Here is a 26,912-nt window from a genome sequence, read left to right on the forward strand (position 1 = left end):
TTCCCCATCTCTGATTCCCCACATCTGATTCCCTGCCTCTGATTTCCTACCTCTGATTCCCCACCTCTGTTTCCCTGCCTCTGTTTCCCAACCTCTGATTCCCCACCTCTGATTCCCCATATCTGATTCCCCGCCTCTGTTTCCCCATATCTGATTCCCGGACTCTGATTCCCCACCTCTGATTCCCCGCGTCTGATTCCCTGCCTCTGATTCCCAACCTATGATTCCCCACCACTGATTCCCCATATCTGATTCTCCGCCTCTGTTTCCCCGCCTCTGATTCCCCGCCTCTGATTCCCCATCTCAGATACCCCGCCTCTGATTCCCCATCTCTGATTCCCCGCCTCTGACTCCCCAGCTCTGATTCCCCGCCACTGATTCCCCGCGACTGATTCCCCGCCTCTGAGTCCCTTCCTCTGATTCCCCATCTCTGATTCACCACCTCTGATTCCCCATCTCTGATTCCCGGCCTCTGATTCCCCACCTCTGATTCCCGGCCTCTGATTCCTGGCTTCTTATTCCTGGCCTCTGATTCCCCGCCTCTGATTCCCTGCCTCTGATATTCCCCACCTCTGATTCCCCATATCTGATTCCCCACCTCTGATTCCCCATCTCTGATTTACAACCTTTGATTCCCGCGTCTGATTCACCACCGCTGATTCCCCGCCTCCGATTCCCCATCTCTGATTCCCGGCCTCTGATTCCCGGCCTCTTATTCCCGGCCTCTGATTCCCGGCCTCTGATTCCCGGCCTCTCATTCCCGGCCTCTGATTCCCGGCCTCTGATTCCCGGCCTCTGACTCCCCGCCTCTGATTCCCTGCCTCTGATTCCCAAACTCTGATTCCCCAGCTATGATTCCCCGCCTCTGATTCACCGCCTTTGATTCGCCACCTCTGATTCCCCATATCAGATTCCCCGCCTCTGTTTCCCCGCCTCTGATTCCCGGCCTCTTATTCCCGGCCTCTGATTCCTGGCCTCTGATTCCCGGCCTCTGACTCCCCGCCTCTGATTCCCTGCCTCTGATTCCCAAACTCTGATTCCCCAGCTATGATACCCCGCCTCTGATTCACCGCCTTTGATTAGCCACCTCTGATTCCCCATATCAGATTCCCCGCCTCTGTTTCCCCGCCTCTGATGCCCCGCCTCTGATTCACCATATCTCATTCCCCGCCTATGATTCCCCATCTCTGATTCCCGGACTCTGATTCCTGGCCTCTTATTCCCGGCATCTGATCCCGGCCTCTGATCCCGGCCTCTGATTCCCCACTTCTGATTCTGATTCCCTGCCTCTGATTCCCCATCTCTGATTCCGCACATCTGATTCCCGGCCTCTGATTCCCCACCTCTGATTCCCCATATCTGATTCCCCGCCTCTGTTTCCCCGCCTCTATTCCCCGCCTCTGTTTCCCCATATCTAATTCCCCGCCTCTGATTCCCCAACTCTGATTCCCCGCCTCTGATTCCCCAGCTCTGATTCCCCGCCTCTGATTCCCCGCATCTGATTCCCTGCCTCCGATTCCCAACCTCTGATTCCCCACCTCTGAATCTCCTATCTGATTCCCCGCCTCTGTTTCCCCGCCTCTGATTCCCCGCCTCTGTTTCCCCATATCTGATTCCCCGCCTCTGATTCCCCAACTCTGATTCCCCACCTCTGATTCCCCAGCTCTGATTCCCCATGTTTGATTTCCTGCCTCAGATTCCCCGCCTCTGATTGCCCGTCTCTGATTCACCGCCTCTGATTCCCCATCTCTGATTCACAACCTCTGATTCCCCACCTCTGATTCCCCATATCTGATTCCCCATCTCTGATTCCCCAATTCTGATACCCCGCCTCTGATTCCCCAGCTCTGATTCCTCGCCTCTGATTCCCTGCCTCTGATTCCCAACCTCTGATTCCCCACCTCTGATTTCCCATATCTGATTCCCCGCCTCTGTTTCCCCGCCTCAGATTCCCCGCCTCTGTTTCCCCATATCTGATTCCCCACCTCTGATTCCCCAACTCTGATTCCCCGCCTCTGATTCCCCAGCTCTGATTCCCCATGTTTGATTTCCTGCCTCAGATTCCCCGCCTCTGATTGCCCGTCTCTGATTCACCGCCTCTGATTCCCCATCTCTGATCACCGCCTTTGATTCGCCAACTCTGATTCCCCATATCTGATTCCCCGCCTCTGTTTCCCCGCCTCTGATTCCCCGCCTCTGATTCCCCGCCTCTGATTTCCCATATCTCAGTCCCTGCCTCTGATTCCCCATCTCTGATTCCCGGACTCTGAACCTTGAATTAGACATCTGCTTTGGAGGCCGGAAGGCAGCTCTAATCTACCCTTTGACCAGATATGTTCTCATGTTGGAAGTGTGGAGATCACCTGTCCTAAACCATAAAGTTGTAACAAAAGAAATTAATGAAGGAACAGCAGTGGATGAGATATGGATTTTACTGAGCCATTTGACAGGCAGACCAACTCAGAAAGTCATGAGGCTTGGGTGTGTGGATTCAGAATTGGCTTACCTGCTGAAAGCAGAGGGTAGTGGTGGAATTTATTCTGCATGGAAGTCAATGAGAAGTAGAGCTCAAAGGGGATCTGTTCTGAGATCTGTGCTGTGAATTTTTTATTTAAAAACAAGTGGAGGAATGGGTCTGTAGGTTTGCAGATGACCCAAAGGTTGGAGGTGTCCTGGATAGTGTAGAAGGTTGCCATAGTTTATGACATGATGCAGAGTTGGGCAGAGAAGTGGCAGATTGACATCATTCAGGGCAAATGTGAAGACATGCATTTTGGAAGGTTGAACCTGAGGGTGGAGTACATAATATAGTAGGATTTCCAACAGTGTGGAAGCACAGCAGGGCCTTTAGGTCCAAATCTAAGGCTGCAGTGCAGGGTGATAGGGTCACTATGAAAGTGTATGGTGCATTGATATTATTAGTAAGGATACTGAGTTTGAGCCATGAGATAAGGTTGCAGCTCTACTAAAACTCTGGTTAAACTATACTTGGAACATTGTGTTCCCTTCTGGTCACCTCATTGGAGGAAGGATGTGGAAGCTTTGCAAAGGGTGCAGAGAAGATTTACCAGGATGTTGCCTGAAATGGAGAACGCAGATTATGAGGCAAGGTGAACAGAGCTATGGGGGCTTTTCTCTTTTGAATGGCAAAGGATGAGAGGGTCAAAAAGATTATGAAGTAGAGATAGGGTGGACAGCCTGCATCCACAGTAACAAATATCAGAGGACACCTGTAAAAAGTGCGGCGAGGGAAGTTTAGGGGAGACAGAGATAGATTCCTTCTACACATTAGTAGTTGCTTGGAATGGATTGCCTGGATGGTAGAGGCTGCCACAATGACATTTGAAAGACTCTTTGATCAACAGATGGTTACAAAAAAAGAGGGTTGTTGGTGTGAGTTAGGGGGAAGCTTAGGTTACTGAATGGCTTTATATAGGTTGGGACAACATCATGGGCCAAAGGATCTGTACTGTGCTTTAATGTCTATGTTCCATTCTCTTCAACAGAGGTACCTGTTTGATTAACAATGTTTACATCACACCTTCAGTCTCTTCCTTTCTGCCATACATTTTACTATAGATGTTGGACATCCATCCACCAGTAGACAGACAAAAATCAATAAACATCAGATAAACACCCATATTGGAGAGAAAAAAGCACCAAAATGCTAGAGGAACTCAGCCAGTCTCTTCAGCATCTATAGGAGACAAAGATATATTACTGATGTTTTGGGCCTGAACCCTTCTTCAAGGAACCCAGATTAGAGACCATTGTTTGGTTACACTACATCTTTGAAAACAGAACAATTGATTTCAAGGCATTTTATCCACCAACTCTGTTCCACACAGACCAATCCCAGACTAAACCTTTAAAGCAAAGATTCCCAAACCATTACTCCAAACCCACGTCAAAAAGTACGGGCTTCAGAAAGGGATCAAATTGAACAAATACATTGGAGAATTTTGACTAGCTTTATAACAATCAACAAGGAAAATACCAATATGTATTATTAAAGAATTCAGCTACCAGACAATTAGCAACAAATACAATGGCTTTCACACCAACAACAGGCCCAGGAAAGAAACAATTCTCAGGAAATCAGAGTTCTTACCTTCCGCTCTGTAGCATATCTCTTCCATCAGAATTCCACAACTAGAAAAACTCCCATTTCACCCTGATAAACAGCCTTCTGTTACCTTAATTTATGCTGTTTTGCTATTGGCCATTATATATGTGAAGAATCTCCTTACAGACAGCACAGGATTCAAACCCAGGTCCGGACCCAATTGCTTACACTGTAAAGCCGTTGCGCTAACTGCTTCGCCAACTTTGCTGACATTGGAAAAGTTTGGAAAGGGTTCACAGGAGGTTCACTTGGAAGATTCCAGGAATGAAAGGGTTTATCATATGTGGAGCAAAACAGGAAAGTCTGCAGAGTCAAATTGATGTTAAAAACAATTCTGGAGAAACTCAGCAAGACGAAAGTGCAATTTATAAAGCAAAGATATGAAACCAACATTTTGGGCTTGACTCTTTCATCATGAGCACCTGCCTATTTATGCCTTGGTGAAGGCCTCAAGCCCAAAATGTTGGTTTCTTCATCTTTGCTACATAGAGTACACTCTATGACCTGCTGAGTTTCTCCAGCATTGTAATTTTACATCATACAAGGAGTGTTTGAGGAGGCCTGTATTCATTTGAGTTTAGGAGAATGGGGGTGGGGGGGGGGGGAAATCTCATTTACATATTTCAAATGTTAAAAAGAATGGACAGAGTAGAGGTAAAAAGGCTGTTTCCCAAGGTGGGAGAGTCTAGGATAAGAGAGCACCACTTCAGGATTGATGTATGTCCGCTTAGAAAAGAGGTGCGTAGGAATTTCCTCAGTCAGAGGGTGGTAAATCTGTGGAATTTGTTGCCACAGGTGATTGTGGAGGACAGGTCATTGGGTGTATTTAAGACAGAGATTGACAAGTTCGAGTTTTGCCAGGGCTTCAAGGGTTATGGGGAGAAGGTCGAGCAGTGGGGCTGAGTGGGAAAATGGATCAGCTCATGATTAAATGGTGGGGCAGACCTGATGGGCTGAATGGCCTATTTCTGCTCCAGTGTCTTATGGTCCAAAAAAGGAATAGGCTAATAAGATTGTCTGAAGTGGACAGCTATGAGGTTTCACAATGAGAGAACAAGTGAATAACTGAGCCCTAACCCTAACCCCCTGACCTGACCCTAACCTTGCCCAACCCCAACACCCTTACCTTAACGCCTGACCTTAACCTTATAAACCTGAACACATACTCTGTCATCCTGACCTATTCTATGCCTTTAACCTTAAATGTGACCCTAATGTCAACCCTGAATCCAAACCCCTCACCTCCTTGTCCCTCCAGTCCTTCCTGATCCACCTGAAGAATTTCACCTCATTCGCAGGCTGCTCTTCATTGACTACAGCTCGTCATTTAATACAATCCTACCCCAGAGGCTGGTGGAGAAGCTGTCCTCACTGCAACTCAATGCCCCTGTCTAAACTTCTTTAAGGAAAGTCCACAGTCTGTCTGGGTGGGCAGCAGAACGTTAAGCATAATCACGCTGAGCTCCGGCGCACCTCAGTACTGCCCCAAGACTGCATCGCCAGATCCATCTCCAACGTCATCAAATTTATAGATGACATGACAATAGTCAGCCTCATTGGCAACAACGAGTCACAATAGAAGGTGGAAAACCTTGTGAAATGGTGCACGAACAACAACCTCAATCTCAAAGTCAAAAGGAAATGATTGTGGACTTCAGGACCACCAAGGATGACCACCTTCCACTACATATTATTAGCTCGGCATTGGAGAGAATGGAGAGCACCGAGTTCACTTAAGAAGTGACCAATTCTAGAGACATGTTTCCTCGCTTATCAGGAAGGCAGACGGCTGAAGCAGGCAAAGCTACCTGCAACCATTCTATCAACTTTCTACAAGAGCTCCATTGAGAAGTGCCCTGGATGGCTGCATCAATGTAGTACAGCATCAGATCAAAGGTCAATCTACAGCACTGGCATCACTAGGGAGGTGCGGACTGCACTGAGTGACACCATCAGAGGGGGGTGACACCAAAATGACTGTCTATAAAATTTTTGTGCAGTGTTTCAGCAGAAATGTATTGTTTTGTATAAAATACCAACAAGGCTAAAACTATACTCATTTACATTTTGGACTGTGCTCTGGTCAGAGCCCCCACCGCTCAGCACCACCACTGCCAACCCTCCTCCCTGGTCAGTGCTGTTGCCATCACCCCCACCACACCACCCTGCCACCCCCCCCCCCCCACTCAGCACCACTTCCCCCACCGAACCTCACTCAGAGCCGCCACCATCACCCTCCTTCCAACTCAGCGCCGTCGCCCTAGATATACAAGGATCACACCCCTGTTTCTTCTACGCTCGGTACAGTTGTACACTCGGTCCATGATGGGCGGTGGGGGGGGGGAGGTGACACCATGAGTTACCACAGCAGGTGATGCCACTGATCTACAGGAACATACAAGTGGCAGTGAGGATTACTGGGGTCTCCCTCTTCACCCCAGTCAATGTGATTTACCAGGGCTGTTGCCTGAGGAGAGCTCGGCAAAATCAGGGAGGGCCTCTACCACCCCAGGTGCAGCATCATCCAGCCACGTCCATCAGAAAAAAAGATATTAGAGCCAGAACCACCAGGCTGCAGAACCGTTTCTTCCCACAGGCAGTGAGTCTACTAAATTACTGCAAAAAACATCTCTCTGTAACTCTGTCAATAGCATTTATTTTAAATTACTCTATGGAGTGTACAAGTATTGTTTGTCTCTATGTGTGTTATGTCTATGCATGTTTGAGCTTTAACACTCGCCCTAACCCTCAACAAGAAGTCCAAAATCAGCAAAAATCATTCTCTTGCCTCCACACCCACCTCAAGGTCCCTGAGCACAGGAGGGCACACAATTCTACCACCTCTTACTCCTGAGTCCCTTTGGGGCTTGGGCCCCTCACCATAGTTAGACACCGCCCCCTCACCACAGCCCTCCTTCCTATCCATCACTCAAAATCCCTGCAGGACCACACTCACCCTCCCCCCCAGTTGCTCCCTATCTCCAGCAGGGGGCGCACAACCCTAACTAATGAGAGACTTACCCATGACCAGGAATAAAGGCACCCACTAAACATTGGCTGTAAACTTGGTTCTGGGTTAGTTTCAGTCACCTAACATCCACGAAGGGAAGGGGGAGGCACTGGTCCCAGAAAGGGCTAGGAACAGGACAAGGGTAATGAAGTCATGAGCCAACACTAATTAACCATTTACAGTGACCAAAACCTCTGGGAAATGTCAAGAGAACAGAAGTTGGATGATTAGCCATTGTCTGCACATTGACACCCTAACTTACAAAGTGACATGCTTTTTAAAATGTAGACATGCAGCATGATAACAGGTCCTTCTGCTCCCGAGCCCATACTGTTCAAATACCCCAATTAATCTGAAATCTGATTAATATAACATCCCTGTACATTTTGAATGGTGGGAGGATACAGACACAGAGAGATTGTACAAACTTCTTACAGAAAACAGGTGCTTTTAAACTGCTGCACCTGGGTGGCCCACCTGGGATCCAGGTGTGTTTAATGGGTCGAAGGTGCTCCCAGCATCTTTCAACATGGAGGGGGGGGGGGTCGCCCCTTTAAATTGCCAACCTGGTGACTTCAGGGGGATCCGCTCCCGTGATAACGCAGTGATTGATGTGTCACGCACTCACCGGATGAAATGAAGTGAAAATTTTTAATTTTACTCTTCCTGGGAAGCACGTTTACACCACGTTATATCCCCTTTCCTGACCTGCACTGCTGAGTTCCTCCTCTACATTTGAAGTTGGCGTCAATGTGCTGCCCGGTGACACATGCACGCTAGCACTGGCGTCACCGGAATAATGGGGTCAGCCGTTTTGTTTTCAAGCCACTTGTCAGAAATAAAACTTCTCACACATGAGTCTCTTTAAAACTGATGACACGACAAGCTTTATTTACAAGTCTGCAGAGTTGGACTCAACTGGTTTCTCACCAGTTAAGCCCCGATACATACAGTGCATTGATTTTTATACCTTTATTATTTGCCCTTCCCCTTCTTATTAATACTGTTTTAATTGGTTAGTATTACAAAAACATTCTAAGTATAACTGCATTATTAATTATCACGTTCGTTACGTACGCTGTGAACTCTACATTCACTAAATTCTGTTTCTCACACTTCTTATCAATCCTTTGTCTCCTGCATGTCTCTTACTATGACCATGAAAAGATAGGTTTAAAAAAACATATTCAGCAGCTCCTTCTGTCCTTGACTGCTAGTAAACTCTCTGTCCGTTCTGGCTTCCCTGTTTATGATTAATCATCACATTTTAACTTAAGTCTTTTTAACCTAAATTCTCTATATCACAATCCACCCCTTTCTCTCTTTAAAATGTGTTGAATATATGTATAGATATGAATGGGGATTCTAAGCTAGGGAAGAGAAATGTTTTATGATACATTAATCTCACACTGAAATAAAAGTCTTACAGGGTCTCCCATCCCCCCTGGTTGCATAGCTTGTTCGACCATGGAAATCACCAGGCTGCGTAGACAGGGAATAATACAGGGCAAAATAAGTAGGAGGAATAAAATACCTCTGATGACCCACAAGAAGGTACGCCACCAGGTTCCTCCAAACCATTTGTCCATCCAATTAAATTGTGGGAAAGGATGCCAGGTTTGAACCGGTACATGGGACAATGTACGAATATTATCAACGATTTTACGAACGGCTTTTCCATTATCATCAATCTGTAAGCAGCAGTTAGTCAAATTAAGTTTGCCACATACACCTCCTTCCGTGGCTAGGAGATAGTCTAGGGCTAGACGGTTCTGATATATAGCAGAGCGCATTTGACCTTGCTGGGATGCAAGTAATTGCAGGGCTATAGCTGTTTGATTTGTAACAATTTCAAGCACTGCTTGTAAGCGAATTATGCTATTTAACATATATATAGGAGTACGATAACCCCAAGATCCATCTTGAGCCCATGTAGCGGGACCATAATATTGAATTATGCGCTCTGGAGGCCAATCATCTCTCCATTCTCCCAAATGTACCGTGGTAGAGCGGGGTTCACGATGTAATGTATCAAAGACCTTTACGCCTAATTTATGACCGTGATCGTGGGGTAGAAGGAAAAATTCTGGGCGGATTATTCCTAGGAAACAAGTTCCACTCCACTGTGAGGGAAGACGAGTATAAGCTTTATTACCACATACCCAGAATAATCCATTTGGGGATACTCCATACCCCCTTTCCCAAACTCTTTTAAGAACAGGATTTGATTGGTATGGTCCTGTGATGGTGGAAGTGGTACAATTTCAAAACTGAATACTGCTATTAGACAGGGGTAGGCAATTAGTTTTAAAAACAGTGGATAAGAACCAAGTCTGAGGTTTAGGAAACCAAGTGAAAACACCAGGCGAAATGCGAATCCATACAGCCTTGCAGGGACTTTCTCCTACTGGGTATTTGCCAGCTCGTGAGAGACAATAAAAACCAGAGGGGACGTTAGAGAGAGACCAGGTTTCTCTTGATCTCGTTCGGTTAGTTGTCCAAATGCGGGAAATCATGGTCAATGAATTGAGAGGTTCTCCCCACCAAGGCCATTGTTCTGACATCCGTGGACCCCCGCAGACCCAACAATTAGTTACATTAAAAGTTCCTGCAATTTTAGTTGCCAGATCTACAAAAAGGTTATCTCCCCCAATTACATTACCGAAACTTACATGGTTATTTGGATGGACTCGAACTAAGTCCGGCTGTCTTAAAGGGACAGGCAATCTCGAGTGTGGAGTGTAACTTCTCATTGGAACAGTACGTTGGTGTATGCAAAACCAGAGTCCATCAGGGCATGGTGGGCTTGAGTCACCTTTCCAACCGTTAAGAGGGAAAGGAGTGGTATTAGGAATCTGTATATAATGACCCATATTATTTCCTTCTTTTTCCACACAAGGGGTATATGGATGTTGGGTGGTATTTTCTGCCCAGCATTTCTCAGGAACTGAGGTATGGGAAATGAAATTACCTTCCTTTCTTCCCCAAATGTGGTCCTGAAACAGGACCACTGTATCTCTGCATTTCTTACATTTCACACCTGATAAAGACATAGGCAAACTAAGAAAAATCAAAGAACATAACAATAACATTGTGAATTAAGTCTTTTTGCGAAATCGTAAGGTAAGAGGTTTTTCTCCAGGAATACAAGTCCAATCTGAGTTCGTATCAGGGTCCTGTGGCGCCTCTACAGGTCCCTTAAATCTGCATGCGTGTGTCCACCCCTTCTCTCTTGTTCGTGCTGCAGCTTCTGTAGTTAAGAGAACTTGGTATGGACCTTCCCACTGGGGCTGGAGTTTTTCAGTCTTCCAGGTCTTGATAAGAATCCAGTCTCCTGGTTCCACTTTGTGTAAAGAAAAGTCTAGAGGCGGTGTTTGTGCCAATAGTCCTCTCTTTCGTAAATCTGTAAGAGAGCGTGACAGTGCCTGTAAATAGTTCCTAACAAATATATCCCCTTCCCCCAAGGTGGGACACCCCTCAACTGTACTCCAGAAGGGAAGCCCAAACATCATTTCATAAGGGGACAGCCCTACATCTTTTCGTGGGGCAGTACGAATTCTCAATAAGGCTAGGGGCAGACACTTTATCCAAGGCATTTTAGTTTCCACCATTAACTTTGTCAATTGGATTTTTAGTGTTCCATTCATACGTTCGACCTTCCCTGAGCTTTGTGGATGCCAAGGGGTATGTAATTTCCAAGAGACCTGTAATGCATCACAAATCAATTGCTGGATTTTTGAAGAAAAATGTGGACCCCTGTCTGAGTCTATAGAATCCATTATACCATATCTGGGGATTATCTGCTCTAGGAGGAGGCGAGCTACTGTAGAGGCTGTAGTATTTATTGTTGGGAAGGCTTCTACCCATCGGGTAAAGTGATCTATTATCACCAACAGATATTTCCATCTTTGAACTTGAGGTAACTCTGTGAAGTCGATCTGGATACGTTGAAAAGGGCGTATGGCTAATGGTTGACCTCCCTTGGTCCCTGTCCTCATTATCTTCTTATTCATTTTTGTGCATAGGTAACAATTTTGCACCTCTTGTTGGGCCAAGGTGTAGATTCCTTTACACACATATTCTCGAAGCACTGTGTCACATAAGGCTTGGGTGCCCCAGTGGCTCTGTTGATGCAGGTGTTTTAAAATATTGTGAGTTATTTCTTTATTTAGAACAATTCTTCCATCTGGTGTTTTCCATGTTCCATCAGGTAACTGGCTTGCGCCCAGCTGATCCATGTTCTTTTCTTCCTTAGCAGTGAAAATGGGAGCTGTCTTTATGCCTTGCCTTATTGGGATTAAAGTCAGCAAACGGACTTCTTGTTGCATGGCTGCTCTTTTGGCTTCTTCATCAGCCAGTCTGTTTCCAATTGCTGTCGGGTTATCTCCCCTTTGATGGCTTGGTATGTAGACCACTGCTATTTCTTGGGGTAATGTTAAGGCTTCTAGAGTCAGAGTAATCATCTGTTCGTGTGCCAATTCCTTTCCTCTTGATGTAATTAGACCACGCTCCTTCCAGATCTTACCAAAGGTATGCACTACCCCGTATGCGTATTTGGAATCTGTGTAAATCGTTCCAATATTCTTTGCCAGTATTCTGAGGGCTCTCTGCAAGGCATATAGTTCACAGGATTGTGCTGACCAGCTTCCGGGTAGTCTCGTGGATTCTACTACTTTCCAAGTATTTCCTTCTATTATAGCATACCCATTTCTTCTCATTCCGTCAACACATCTGGCGGAGCCGTCAATGTAGAATTCATATCCTTCTCCCAGCGGAGTATCGCAAAGGTCTTCTCGGGTCTTGGTCTGAAGATCTGTCAACTCGACACAGTCATGCTCCACCTCTTTCTCTGTTTCACTGCCGTATAAAAATTGAGCTGGGTTGCAGCTATTAATTTTTGCAAACTGTAAATCTTCTCCAACCATTAAAATGGTTTCATACTTTAATATGCGAGAATCAGTCAGCCATCGATGGGCAGTTTGTGTTAATAAAACACTCACAGAATGGGAGGTGTACACAGTCATCTTTCCTCCAAAAGTAAGTTTACGTGCTTCCTCTACCAACAGAGCAGCAGCCGCTACTCCCTGGATACACGTCGGCCATCCGCGAGACACTGGGTCCATCATTTTGGAAAGGAAAGCTACTGGGTGTCGCTGACCGCCTTTTTCCTGTGTTAAAACTCCCACAGCTGTTCCTTGGTTATGAGTAACAAATAGCTGGAAGGGCTGTTTTAAAGAGGGCAGAGTGAGCACTGGGGCTCGTGTTAGGCGATGTTTCAAGTCCTCGAACCATCCCTCCTCCTCCTGGGTCCATTTCAATGGATAGTCATTTTCATTTGTCAGTTTATCATACATAAACTTCACCAAAGCTGAGTAGTCCTCTATCCATAACCTACAGTATCCTAAGAGTCCCAGGAATTGTCTTATTTCCTTCTTATTACGGGGTAAAGGCATTCTAGTGATTCCCGCAATTCGTTCAGGGGTAATCCGTTTCTGTCCTTTACTTATCTGGTGTCCCAGATATATCACAGTTTTCTCAACAAACTGTAACTTGTTTCTGGACACTCGTAGACCCTTTTTCCCCAGATAATTCAAGAGTCTAATGGTCTCTCTCCTCATTTCTTGTTCCTTGGGTCCTGATAATAGTAAATCATCCACATACTGCATTAGTTGGGAATCATCAGATTGTGGATAGTCCATCAGGATTTGTTCTAGCATTTGTCCAAACAGGTTTGGAGATTCAGTGAACCCTTGGGGCAATACAGTCCACCGAAACTGTCTCCGTCTACCTGTCCATGGATTTTCCCATTCAAACGCAAACATATCTCTACTTTCCTCTTCTAACGGACAAGTCCAGAAGGCATCCTTCAAGTCGATAACACTAAACCACTCATGGTCTGGGGGAATCCGACTCATAATAGTATAGGGATTAGGTACCACTGGGTGGCGGGTCTGAACAATAGCATTCAAACTTCTTAGATCCTGAACTAGGCGATAGGATCCATCTGACTTTTTTACTGGGAGTATAGGGGTGTTATAAGGTGACATGCATTCTTCTAATAGTCCGTCTCGTATTAAAGTCTCAATTACCGGTTGTAGCCCTTTTCTCCCTTCCAAAGAAATAGGATACTGACGTTTCCTTACCGGCTGATGACCTGGTATTAATGTGACATGTAAAGGTGGGATGGCTTGGCTTGGTTCAGCATCATGCTGAAGAAGATTGAAAAGAGGGTTGGTGCGAGAACACAGCCTTGCTTCACGCCATTGTTAATGGAGAAGGGTTCAGAGAGCTCATTGCTGTATCTGACCCGACCTTCAATCTGAGGCGCCTGCAAGCTCACACCAAGACACAAGAGAAACTTGTCCGTGAACTACTCTTTGCAGATGATGCCGCTTTAGTTGCCCATTCAGAGCCAGCTCTTCAGCGCTTGACGTCCTGCTTTGCGGAAACTGCCAAAATGTTTGGCCTGGAAGTCAGCCTGAAGAAAACTGAGGTCCTCCATCAGCCAGCTCCCCACCATGACTACCAGCCCCCCCACATCTCCATCGGGCACACAAAACTCAAAACGGTCAACCAGTTTACCTATCTCGGCTGCACCATTTCATCAGATGCAAGGATCGACAATGAGATAGACAACAGACTCGCCAAGGCAAATAGCGCCTTTGGAAGACTACACAAAAGAGTCTGGAAAAACAACCAACTGAAAAACCTCACAAAGACAAGCGTATGCAGAGCCGTTGTCATACCCACACTCCTGTTCGGCTCCGAATCATGGGTCCTCTACCGGCACCACCTACGGCTCCTAGAACGCTTCCACCAGCGTTGTCTCCGCTCCATCCTCAACATCCATTGGAGCGCTCACACCCCTAACGTCGAGGTACTCGAGATGGCAGAGGTCGACAGCATCGAGTCCACGCTGCTGAAGATCCAGCTGCGCTGGATGGGTCACGTCTCCAGAATGGAGGACCATCGCCTTCCCAAGATCGTATTATATGGCGAGCTCTCCACTGGCCACCGTGACAGAGGTGCACCAAAGAAAAGGTACAAGGACTGCCTAAAGAAATCTCTTGGTGCCTGCCACATTGACCACCGCCAGTGGGCTGATAACGCCTCAAACCGTGCATCTTGGCGCCTCACAGTTTGGCGGGCAGCAGCCTCCTTTGAAGAAGACCGCAGAGCCCACCTCACTGACAAAAGGCAAAGGAGGAAAAACCCAACACCCAACCCCAACCAACCAATTTTCCCTTGCAACCGCTGCAATCGTGTCTGCCTGTCCCGCATCGGACTGGTCAGCCACAAACGAGCCTGCAGCTGACGTGGACTTTTTACCCCCTCCATAAATCTTCGTCCGCGAAGCCAAGCCAAAGAAAGGTGGGATGTCCAGACCTCCTCGATTTCCCTCCTTATACCAGACTCTCTCGTCAATCTGCCGTTCATCCTCTTCCTTTAAAGCGCAGAGGTGGACTCGCACTTCTCCGTCCACAGGGAGAGCACCCAAACCTAGGAGAGCCTGTAAGTCCCTTCCTAGGAGGTTAAATCCAGCTGAAGGTAATAACAAGAGGTCTTGTACCCCTTCTCTTTCTTCCAGTTTCACTGTTACTTGGGGAATTATTGATACCATTCTGGGAGCCCCTTCTATCCCAGAAATTGTCAAATTACTTTTTATAGGCTCAGTTCCGATTGGCACAGTTATTACACTACTTCGTTCCGCTCCTGTGTCCACCATAAACACCACCTCTTCTCCCTTGGGACCAATTTTTAGTTTTACCAGGGGTTCCCTTTTATATTTGGTCCCTAACATTTGGAACCCCTGACACCCCTAATCTTCTTCCATAAGTTCGAGGGCACGCAATTCCCTCTTGTATCGGGGGCATTCCCTCTTAAAGTGTCCTTCCTCATTGCAGTAATAGCACTTAACGAACCTCCGGGGTCTTCCCTCTCTTGGATATTTTGGATTGTTTAGAGGAAGGTTTTGTTTTCTTTCCCCTCTGGATTCAGCATTCATCTGTCGGATAGTCTGTACCATAACCTTTGTCGCCTTCTTTTGATCTTCTTCTTCTCTCTGCACATATACTTTTTGTGCCTTTTTTAACAGTTCACTTAGGGGTTTTTCACTCCAGTCCTCCTCCTTTTCTAGTTTCTTTCTAATGTCTTGCCATGATTTGGAAACAAATTCAATTCGAATAAGCTGTTCACCCATTGGTGTACTAGGGTCCACACCAGCATACTGTTGGACATTCTTTCTCACCCTCTCCAAAAAATCAGTAGGGGACTCGTCTTTCCCCTGGTGGTTCCCAAATGCCTTGGTAAAATTGTGACCCTTTGGCACAGCCTCCCGTATCCCTTTAATTGTCCACTCTCTATATTGTCTCATACTTGCCAATCCCTCGGGTGTTCGTTTGTCCCACCTGGGTTCATTTAAGGGATATTTTTGTTCATGGGGTCTAGGGTCCCCAGGTTGTTCATATTCCCACATGAGGAGGGCAGCCCGTCGAATCATCTGCCTCTCCTGGGGTGAAAATAATGTTCCCATTATTGCCTGCATCTCTTCCCACGTATATGTGTTTGGTCCCAAGAATTGGTCAAGCTGTTCAGCCAGTCCTATAGGATCTTCCAATAACTTTTTCATTTCTTTCTTAAATCCCCGCACCTCTGTACTAGTTAGGGGAACATTCACATATCCCGTTCCCCCTCCCGGTCCTCCCATAGGAACTTCTCTCAGGGGATTTAGGTTTATTGAAAACTTTGATGGTCCTGGACCAGTCTGGGATCTTGTCCAGGGTCGGTTTACCGGTGGAAGTTTAGGGTCCGACTCCCTTAATTCATCCTTTTTATCCCGGCCCCCTTGGGGGCAATCAGATTCATCACCTTTCCCCTCCGGTAATAAGCTTTCCTCGGGCGCAGTAGGCACCGGGGGAATATAAGGAGGGGGAAGGTTGTCCAGAGGTTCCCATTTCTTTTCTCCTGCCACTCTCAATTTAAAACATTCTGTTAAGGATCCTGGCCAGGGAACCCAACAAAATGCATATGCTGACTCTTCTTGATTCACCTTTGGTCTCGAATTTACATATATGTTTAATGCTTGTCTAACCCAATCCTCATCAGATCCAAATTTCGGCCACCAGACCGAGGAACCTTTAATAGGTTGTTTTGACCAAAGGAGACAATATTGGACCATCTTTTTCTTGTTTTTGTCCCGATATCTTTTACTATCCCAATTTTCAAACATTCTCCCCAAAGGGCTGTCAAGGGGTACTCCCAGGAATTGTCCTGAATTTTCAGACAAGCCCTTAGATTTTGATCCTCCCATTTTCCCACCTAGATCTGTTTATCGTTGCTGAGGACCCTCTCGCTCTGGACCCTACTCCCTTCCTCTCAGACGCCTCGTCGGAGGTGCTGTCCCTCCTTCGGTTACCGCTGAGGTTTTCCTGGGGTTGACCCCTCTCTTCTCGGCACTTCGTCGGAGGTGCTGTCCCTCCTTCGGTTACCGCCGAGGTTTCCCTGGGGTCTATCCTAGAGTCCCGCGACAGGGTCCTCACACAACGACAAAAGATGTATACTTAATCTATTCCGTTAGGTTTTTATCCAAACAGGTGTATCCCGTTACACCTGTTACCCAATCCCCACACCACAATCGTAAGTCGTCACTTACCGGTGTCTTCCCGGGGATTGAACCGTCACCCTTCTCCTCTCCGTCTTGTCATCTCACCCTGTCCGGATACCACTCGCTCAAGCCGCCCGAAGCGACGAGCAAGGGACTAGGAGCCGCTGAACTCAGCGGGGTGCACCGCCTCCGATGTCCCTCTTCTCGCCTCCCCTCACGGCCGGAGTGTAGATCCCGGACGAGCCCCCATTTGTCAGAAATAAAACTTCTCACACATGAGTCTCTTTAAAACTGATGACACGACAAGCTTTATTTACAAGTCTGCAGAGTTGGACTCAACTGGTTTCTCACCAGTTAAGCCCCGATACATACAGTGCATTGATTTTTATACCTTTATTATTTGCCCTTCCCCTTCTTATTAATACTGTTTTAATTGGTTAGTATTACAAAAACATTCTAAGTATAACTGCATTATTAATTATCACGTTCGTTACGTACGCTGTGAACTCTACATTCACTAAATTCTGTTTCTCACACTTCTTATCAATCCTTTGTCTCCTGCATGTCTCTTACTATGACCATGAAAAGATAGCTTTAAAAAAACATATTCAGCAGCTCCTTCTGTCCTTGACTGCTAGTAAACTCTCTGTCCGTTCTGGCTTCCCTGTTTATGATTAATCATCACATTTTAACTTAAGTCTTTTTAACCTAAATTCTCTATATCACAATCCACCCCTTTCTCTCTTTAAAATGTGTTGAATATATGTATAGATATGAATGGGGATTCTAAGCTAGGGAAGAGAAATGTTTTATGATACATTAATCTCACACTGAAATAAAAGTCTTACAGGGTCTCCCATCCCCCCTGGTTGCATAGCTTGTTCGACCATGGAAATCACCAGGCTGCGTAGACAGGGAATAATACAGGGCAAAATAAGTAGGAGGAATAAAATACCTCTGATGACCCACAAGAAGGTACGCCACCAGGTTCCTCCAAACCATTTGTCCATCCAATTAAATTGTGGGAAAGGATGCCAGGTTTGAACCGGTACATGGGACAATGTACGAATATTATCAACGATTTTACGAACGGCTTTTCCATTATCATCAATCTGTAAGCAGCAGTTAGTCAAATTAAGTTTGCCACATACACCTCCTTCCGTGGCTAGGAGATAGTCTAGGGCTAGACGGTTCTGATATATAGCAGAGCGCATTTGACCTTGCTGGGATGCAAGTAATTGCAGGGCTATAGCTGTTTGATTTGTAACAATTTCAAGCACTGCTTGTAAGCGAATTATGCTATTTAACATATATATAGGAGTACGATAACCCCAAGATCCATCTTGAGCCCATGTAGCGGGACCATAATATTGAATTATGCGCTCTGGAGGCCAATCATCTCTCCATTCTCCCAAATGTACCGTGGTAGAGCGGGGTTCACGATGTAATGTATCAAAGACCTTTACGCCTAATTTATGACCGTGATCGTGGGGTAGAAGGAAAAATTCTGGGCGGATTATTCCTAGGAAACAAGTTCCACTCCACTGTGAGGGAAGACGAGTATAAGCTTTATTACCACATACCCAGAATAATCCATTTGGGGATACTCCATACCCCCTTTCCCAAACTCTTTTAAGAACAGGATTTGATTGGTATGGTCCTGTGATGGTGGAAGTGGTACAATTTCAAAACTGAATACTGCTATTAGACAGGGGTAGGCAATTAGTTTTAAAAACAGTGGATAAGAACCAAGTCTGAGGTTTAGGAAACCAAGTGAAAACACCAGGCGAAATGCGAATCCATACAGCCTTGCAGGGACTTTCTCCTACTGGGTATTTGCCAGCTCGTGAGAGACAATAAAAACCAGAGGGGACGTTAGAGAGAGACCAGGTTTCTCTTGATCTCGTTCGGTTAGTTGTCCAAATGCGGGAAATCATGGTCAATGAATTGAGAGGTTCTCCCCACCAAGGCCATTGTTCTGACATCCGTGGACCCCCGCAGACCCAACAATTAGTTACATTAAAAGTTCCTGCAATTTTAGTTGCCAGATCTACAAAAAGGTTATCTCCCCCAATTACATTACCGAAACTTACATGGTTATTTGGATGGACTCGAACTAAGTCCGGCTGTCTTAAAGGGACAGGCAATCTCGAGTGTGGAGTGTAACTTCTCATTGGAACAGTACGTTGGTGTATGCAAAACCAGAGTCCATCAGGGCATGGTGGGCTTGAGTCACCTTTCCAACCGTTAAGAGGGAAAGGAGTGGTATTAGGAATCTGTATATAATGACCCATATTATTTCCTTCTTTTTCCACACAAGGGGTATATGGATGTTGGGTGGTATTTTCTGCCCAGCATTTCTCAGGAACTGAGGTATGGGAAATGAAATTACCTTCCTTTCTTCCCCAAATGTGGTCCTGAAACAGGACCACTGTATCTCTGCATTTCTTACATTTCACACCTGATAAAGACATAGGCAAACTAAGAAAAATCAAAGAACATAACAATAACATTGTGAATTAAGTCTTTTTGCGAAATCGTAAGGTAAGAGGTTTTTCTCCAGGAATACAAGTCCAATCTGAGTTCGTATCAGGGTCCTGTGGCGCCTCTACAGGTCCCTTAAATCTGCATGCGTGTGTCCACCCCTTCTCTCTTGTTCGTGCTGCAGCTTCTGTAGTTAAGAGAACTTGGTATGGACCTTCCCACTGGGGCTGGAGTTTTTCAGTCTTCCAGGTCTTGATAAGAATCCAGTCTCCTGGTTCCACTTTGTGTAAAGAAAAGTCTAGAGGCGGTGTTTGTGCCAATAGTCCTCTCTTTCGTAAATCTGTAAGAGAGCGTGACAGTGCCTGTAAATAGTTCCTAACAAATATATCCCCTTCCCCCAAGGTGGGACACCCCTCAACTGTACTCCAGAAGGGAAGCCCAAACATCATTTCATAAGGGGACAGCCCTACATCTTTTCGTGGGGCAGTACGAATTCTCAATAAGGCTAGGGGCAGACACTTTATCCAAGGCATTTTAGTTTCCACCATTAACTTTGTCAATTGGATTTTTAGTGTTCCATTCATACGTTCGACCTTCCCTGAGCTTTGTGGATGCCAAGGGGTATGTAATTTCCAAGAGACCTGTAATGCATCACAAATCAATTGCTGGATTTTTGAAGAAAAATGTGGACCCCTGTCTGAGTCTATAGAATCCATTATACCATATCTGGGGATTATCTGCTCTAGGAGGAGGCGAGCTACTGTAGAGGCTGTAGTATTTATTGTTGGGAAGGCTTCTACCCATCGGGTAAAGTGATCTATTATCACCAACAGATATTTCCATCTTTGAACTTGAGGTAACTCTGTGAAGTCGATCTGGATACGTTGAAAAGGGCGTATGGCTAATGGTTGACCTCCCTTGGTCCCTGTCCTCATTATCTTCTTATTCATTTTTGTGCATAGGTAACAATTTTGCACCTCTTGTTGGGCCAAGGTGTAGATTCCTTTACACACATATTCTCGAAGCACTGTGTCACATAAGGCTTGGGTGCCCCAGTGGCTCTGTTGATGCAGGTGTTTTAAAATATTGTGAGTTATTTCTTTATTTAGAACAATTCTTCCATCTGGTGTTTTCCATGTTCCATCAGGTAACTGGCTTGCGCCCAGCTGATCCATGTTCTTTTCTTCCTTAGCAGTGAAAATGGGAGCTGTCTTTATGCCTTGCCTTATTGGGATTAAAGTCAGCAAACGGACTTCTTGTTGCATGGCTGCTCTTTTGGCTTCTTCATCAGCCAGTCTGTTTCCAATTGCTGTCGGGTTATCTCCCCTTTGATGGCTTGGTATGTAGACCACTGCTATTTCTTGGGGTAATGTTAAGGCTTCTAGAGTCAGAGTAATCATCTGTTCGTGTGCCAATTCCTTTCCTCTTGATGTAATTAGACCACGCTCCTTCCAGATCTTACCAAAGGTATGCACTACCCCGTATGCGTATTTGGAATCTGTGTAAATCGTTCCAATATTCTTTGCCAGTATTCTGAGGGCTCTCTGCAAGGCATATAGTTCACAGGATTGTGCTGACCAGCTTCCGGGTAGTCTCGTGGATTCTACTACTTTCCAAGTATTTCCTTCTATTATAGCATACCCATTTCTTCTCATTCCGTCAACACATCTGGCGGAGCCGTCAATGTAGAATTCATATCCTTCTCCCAGCGGAGTATCGCAAAGGTCTTCTCGGGTCTTGGTCTGAAGATCTGTCAACTCGACACAGTCATGCTCCACCTCTTTCTCTGTTTCACTGCCGTATAAAAATTGAGCTGGGTTGCAGCTATTAATTTTTGCAAACTGTAAATCTTCTCCAACCATTAAAATGGTTTCATACTTTAATATGCGAGAATCAGTCAGCCATCGATGGGCAGTTTGTGTTAATAAAACACTCACAGAATGGGAGGTGTACACAGTCATCTTTCCTCCAAAAGTAAGTTTACGTGCTTCCTCTACCAACAGAGCAGCAGCCGCTACTCCCTGGATACACGTCGGCCATCCGCGAGACACTGGGTCCATCATTTTGGAAAGGAAAGCTACTGGGTGTCGCTGACCGCCTTTTTCCTGTGTTAAAACTCCCACAGCTGTTCCTTGGTTATGAGTAACAAATAGCTGGAAGGGCTGTTTTAAAGAGGGCAGAGTGAGCACTGGGGCTCGTGTTAGGCGATGTTTCAAGTCCTCGAACCATCCCTCCTCCTCCTGGGTCCATTTCAATGGATAGTCATTTTCATTTGTCAGTTTATCATACATAAACTTCACCAAAGCTGAGTAGTCCTCTATCCATAACCTACAGTATCCTAAGAGTCCCAGGAATTGTCTTATTTCCTTCTTATTACGGGGTAAAGGCATTCTAGTGATTCCCGCAATTCGTTCAGGGGTAATCCGTTTCTGTCCTTTACTTATCTGGTGTCCCAGATATATCACAGTTTTCTCAACAAACTGTAACTTGTTTCTGGACACTCGTAGACCCTTTTTCCCCAGATAATTCAAGAGTCTAATGGTCTCTCTCCTCATTTCTTGTTCCTTGGGTCCTGATAATAGTAAATCATCCACATACTGCATTAGTTGGGAATCATCAGATTGTGGATAGTCCATCAGGATTTGTTCTAGCATTTGTCCAAACAGGTTTGGAGATTCAGTGAACCCTTGGGGCAATACAGTCCACCGAAACTGTCTCCGTCTACCTGTCCATGGATTTTCCCATTCAAACGCAAACATATCTCTACTTTCCTCTTCTAACGGACAAGTCCAGAAGGCATCCTTCAAGTCGATAACACTAAACCACTCATGGTCTGGGGGAATCCGACTCATAATAGTATAGGGATTAGGTACCACTGGGTGGCGGGTCTGAACAATAGCATTCAAACTTCTTAGATCCTGAACTAGGCGATAGGATCCATCTGACTTTTTTACTGGGAGTATAGGGGTGTTATAAGGTGACATGCATTCTTCTAATAGTCCGTCTCGTATTAAAGTCTCAATTACCGGTTGTAGCCCTTTTCTCCCTTCCAAAGAAATAGGATACTGACGTTTCCTTACCGGCTGATGACCTGGTATTAATGTGACATGTAAAGGTGGGATGGCTTGGCTTGGTTCAGCATCATGCTGAAGAAGATTGAAAAGAGGGTTGGTGCGAGAACACAGCCTTGCTTCACGCCATTGTTAATGGAGAAGGGTTCAGAGAGCTCATTGCTGTATCTGACCCGACCTTCAATCTGAGGCGCCTGCAAGCTCACACCAAGACACAAGAGAAACTTGTCCGTGAACTACTCTTTGCAGATGATGCCGCTTTAGTTGCCCATTCAGAGCCAGCTCTTCAGCGCTTGACGTCCTGCTTTGCGGAAACTGCCAAAATGTTTGGCCTGGAAGTCAGCCTGAAGAAAACTGAGGTCCTCCATCAGCCAGCTCCCCACCATGACTACCAGCCCCCCCACATCTCCATCGGGCACACAAAACTCAAAACGGTCAACCAGTTTACCTATCTCGGCTGCACCATTTCATCAGATGCAAGGATCGACAATGAGATAGACAACAGACTCGCCAAGGCAAATAGCGCCTTTGGAAGACTACACAAAAGAGTCTGGAAAAACAACCAACTGAAAAACCTCACAAAGACAAGCGTATGCAGAGCCGTTGTCATACCCACACTCCTGTTCGGCTCCGAATCATGGGTCCTCTACCGGCACCACCTACGGCTCCTAGAACGCTTCCACCAGCGTTGTCTCCGCTCCATCCTCAACATCCATTGGAGCGCTCACACCCCTAACGTCGAGGTACTCGAGATGGCAGAGGTCGACAGCATCGAGTCCACGCTGCTGAAGATCCAGCTGCGCTGGATGGGTCACGTCTCCAGAATGGAGGACCATCGCCTTCCCAAGATCGTATTATATGGCGAGCTCTCCACTGGCCACCGTGACAGAGGTGCACCAAAGAAAAGGTACAAGGACTGCCTAAAGAAATCTCTTGGTGCCTGCCACATTGACCACCGCCAGTGGGCTGATAACGCCTCAAACCGTGCATCTTGGCGCCTCACAGTTTGGCGGGCAGCAGCCTCCTTTGAAGAAGACCGCAGAGCCCACCTCACTGACAAAAGGCAAAGGAGGAAAAACCCAACACCCAACCCCAACCAACCAATTTTCCCTTGCAACCGCTGCAATCGTGTCTGCCTGTCCCGCATCGGACTGGTCAGCCACAAACGAGCCTGCAGCTGACGTGGACTTTTTACCCCCTCCATAAATCTTCGTCCGCGAAGCCAAGCCAAAGAAAGGTGGGATGTCCAGACCTCCTCGATTTCCCTCCTTATACCAGACTCTCTCGTCAATCTGCCGTTCATCCTCTTCCTTTAAAGCGCAGAGGTGGACTCGCACTTCTCCGTCCACAGGGAGAGCACCCAAACCTAGGAGAGCCTGTAAGTCCCTTCCTAGGAGGTTAAATCCAGCTGAAGGTAATAACAAGAGGTCTTGTACCCCTTCTCTTTCTTCCAGTTTCACTGTTACTTGGGGAATTATTGATACCATTCTGGGAGCCCCTTCTATCCCAGAAATTGTCAAATTACTTTTTATAGGCTCAGTTCCGATTGGCACAGTTATTACACTACTTCGTTCCGCTCCTGTGTCCACCATAAACACCACCTCTTCTCCCTTGGGACCAATTTTTAGTTTTACCAGGGGTTCCCTTTTATATTTGGTCCCTAACATTTGGAACCCCTGACACCCCTAATCTTCTTCCATAAGTTCGAGGGCACGCAATTCCCTCTTGTATCGGGGGCATTCCCTCTTAAAGTGTCCTTCCTCATTGCAGTAATAGCACTTAACGAACCTCCGGGGTCTTCCCTCTCTTGGATATTTTGGATTGTTTAGAGGAAGGTTTTGTTTTCTTTCCCCTCTGGATTCAGCATTCATCTGTCGGATAGTCTGTACCATAACCTTTGTCGCCTTCTTTTGATCTTCTTCTTCTCTCTGCACATATACTTTTTGTGCCTTTTTTAACAGTTCACTTAGGGGTTTTTCACTCCAGTCCTCCTCCTTTTCTAGTTTCTTTCTAATGTCTTGCCATGATTTGGAAACAAATTCAATTCGAATAAGCTGTTCACCCATTGGTGTACTAGGGTCCACACCAGCATACTGTTGGACATTCTTTCTCACCCTCTCCAAAAAATCAGTAGGGGACTCGTCTTTCCCCTGGTGGTTCCCAAATGCCTTGGTAAAATTGTGACCCTTTGGCACAGCCTCCCGTATCCCTTTAATTGTCCACTCTCTATATTGTCTCATACTTGCCAATCCCTCGGGTGTTCGTTTGTCCCACCTGGGTTCATTTAAGGGATATTTTTGTTCATGGGGTCTAGGGTCCCCAGGTTGTTCATATTCCCACATGAGGAGGGCAGCCCGTCGAATCATCTGCCTCTCCTGGGGTGAAAATAATGTTCCCATTATTGCCTGCATCTCTTCCCACGTATATGTGTTTGGTCCCAAGAATTGGTCAAGCTGTTCAGCCAGTCCTATAGGATCTTCCAATAACTTTTTCATTTCTTTCTTAAATCCCCGCACCTCTGTACTAGTTAGGGGAACATTCACATATCCCGTTCCCCCTCCCGGTCCTCCCATAGGAACTTCTCTCAGGGGATTTAGGTTTATTGAAAACTTTGATGGTCCTGGACCAGTCTGGGATCTTGTCCAGGGTCGGTTTACCGGTGGAAGTTTAGGGTCCGACTCCCTTAATTCATCCTTTTTATCCCGGCCCCCTTGGGGGCAATCAGATTCATCACCTTTCCCCTCCGGTAATAAGCTTTCCTCGGGCGCAGTAGGCACCGGGGGAATATAAGGAGGGGGAAGGTTGTCCAGAGGTTCCCATTTCTTTTCTCCTGCCACTCTCAATTTAAAACATTCTGTTAAGGATCCTGGCCAGGGAACCCAACAAAATGCATATGCTGACTCTTCTTGATTCACCTTTGGTCTCGAATTTACATATATGTTTAATGCTTGTCTAACCCAATCCTCATCAGATCCAAATTTCGGCCACCAGACCGAGGAACCTTTAATAGGTTGTTTTGACCAAAGGAGACAATATTGGACCATCTTTTTCTTGTTTTTGTCCCGATATCTTTTACTATCCCAATTTTCAAACATTCTCCCCAAAGGGCTGTCAAGGGGTACTCCCAGGAATTGTCCTGAATTTTCAGACAAGCCCTTAGATTTTGATCCTCCCATTTTCCCACCTAGATCTGTTTATCGTTGCTGAGGACCCTCTCGCTCTGGACCCTACTCCCTTCCTCTCAGACGCCTCGTCGGAGGTGCTGTCCCTCCTTCGGTTACCGCTGAGGTTTTCCTGGGGTTGACCCCTCTCTTCTCGGCACTTCGTCGGAGGTGCTGTCCCTCCTTCGGTTACCGCCGAGGTTTCCCTGGGGTCTATCCTAGAGTCCCGCGACAGGGTCCTCACACAACGACAAAAGATGTATACTTAATCTATTCCGTTAGGTTTTTATCCAAACAGGTGTATCCCGTTACACCTGTTACCCAATCCCCACACCACAATCGTAAGTCGTCACTTACCGGTGTCTTCCCGGGGATTGAACCGTCACCCTTCTCCTCTCCGTCTTGTCATCTCACCCTGTCCGGATACCACTCGCTCAAGCCGCCCGAAGCGACGAGCAAGGGACTAGGAGCCGCTGAACTCAGCGGGGTGCACCGCCTCCGATGTCCCTCTTCTCGCCTCCCCTCACGGCCGGAGTGTAGATCCCGGACGAGCCCCCATTTGTCAGAAATAAAACTTCTCACACATGAGTCTCTTTAAAACTGATGACACGACAAGCTTTATTTACAAGTCTGCAGAGTTGGACTCAACTGGTTTCTCACCAGTTAAGCCCCGATACATACAGTGCATTGATTTTTATACCTTTATTATTTGCCCTTCCCCTTCTTATTAATACTGTTTTAATTGGTTAGTATTACAAAAACATTCTAAGTATAACTGCATTATTAATTATCACGTTCGTTACGTACGCTGTGAACTCTACATTCACTAAATTCTGTTTCTCACACTTCTTATCAATCCTTTGTCTCCTGCATGTCTCTTACTATGACCATGAAAAGATAGCTTTAAAAAAACATATTCAGCAGCTCCTTCTGTCCTTGACTGCTAGTAAACTCTCTGTCCGTTCTGGCTTCCCTGTTTATGATTAATCATCACATTTTAACTTAAGTCTTTTTAACCTAAATTCTCTATATCACACCACTGGTGAACGGGACCTAGGTAAGTTTAACTGGGTTCCCTGACTACCTCCGAGGTAGGGCAGGGACCTGGCTGATTTAGGAGCCCGCTGACTGGGTCGGATCCTTTCAAGCTGCCTTGTGAGTGGGGCACTAATTGGGCAAATTGCCTGATTAACCCCATTTTACACGGCAGCTTGGAAATGCCTAAAGTTAGATTGAAAGCTGGGCTGCTGACACAGTGATAGCAATGCCAGGAACAAAGCCAACACAGACAAAAGGAAGAGCAAAGAGGAGGCAAACCTGGGACCAGCAAAAAGCAGACAATAAAATTCACTTAAACTAACTTAAAATTACTTCTTTCTTGTTTCACTCCATTCAATAACTTTCGTGTTTGGCCTAAACGTGCTGTGTGTGTGAAACCAATTCAATGGGTCCCAAG

The 26,912-nt window shown here is 46.1% G+C and overlaps 1 long non-coding RNA gene across 1 annotated transcript; it reads right to left on the reverse strand.

Annotated features, from left to right (window-relative positions):
- Positions 1 to 7,995: 7,995 nt before the first annotated feature.
- LOC138758930 (uncharacterized) lies at positions 7,996 to 26,487 on the reverse strand. Its single transcript, XR_011354536.1, has 3 exons — positions 25,814 to 26,487; positions 16,789 to 19,564; positions 7,996 to 10,539 (listed from the first exon to the last, which is right to left on the reverse strand). It is a non-coding gene; the product is annotated as an uncharacterized lncRNA (long non-coding RNA).
- Positions 26,488 to 26,912: the final 425 nt, after the last annotated feature.

The sequence above is a fragment of the Narcine bancroftii genome, chromosome 3 (genome assembly GCF_036971445.1).
Source record: "Narcine bancroftii isolate sNarBan1 chromosome 3, sNarBan1.hap1, whole genome shotgun sequence".
Classification (NCBI taxonomy): Eukaryota; Metazoa; Chordata; class Chondrichthyes; order Torpediniformes; family Narcinidae; genus Narcine; species Narcine bancroftii.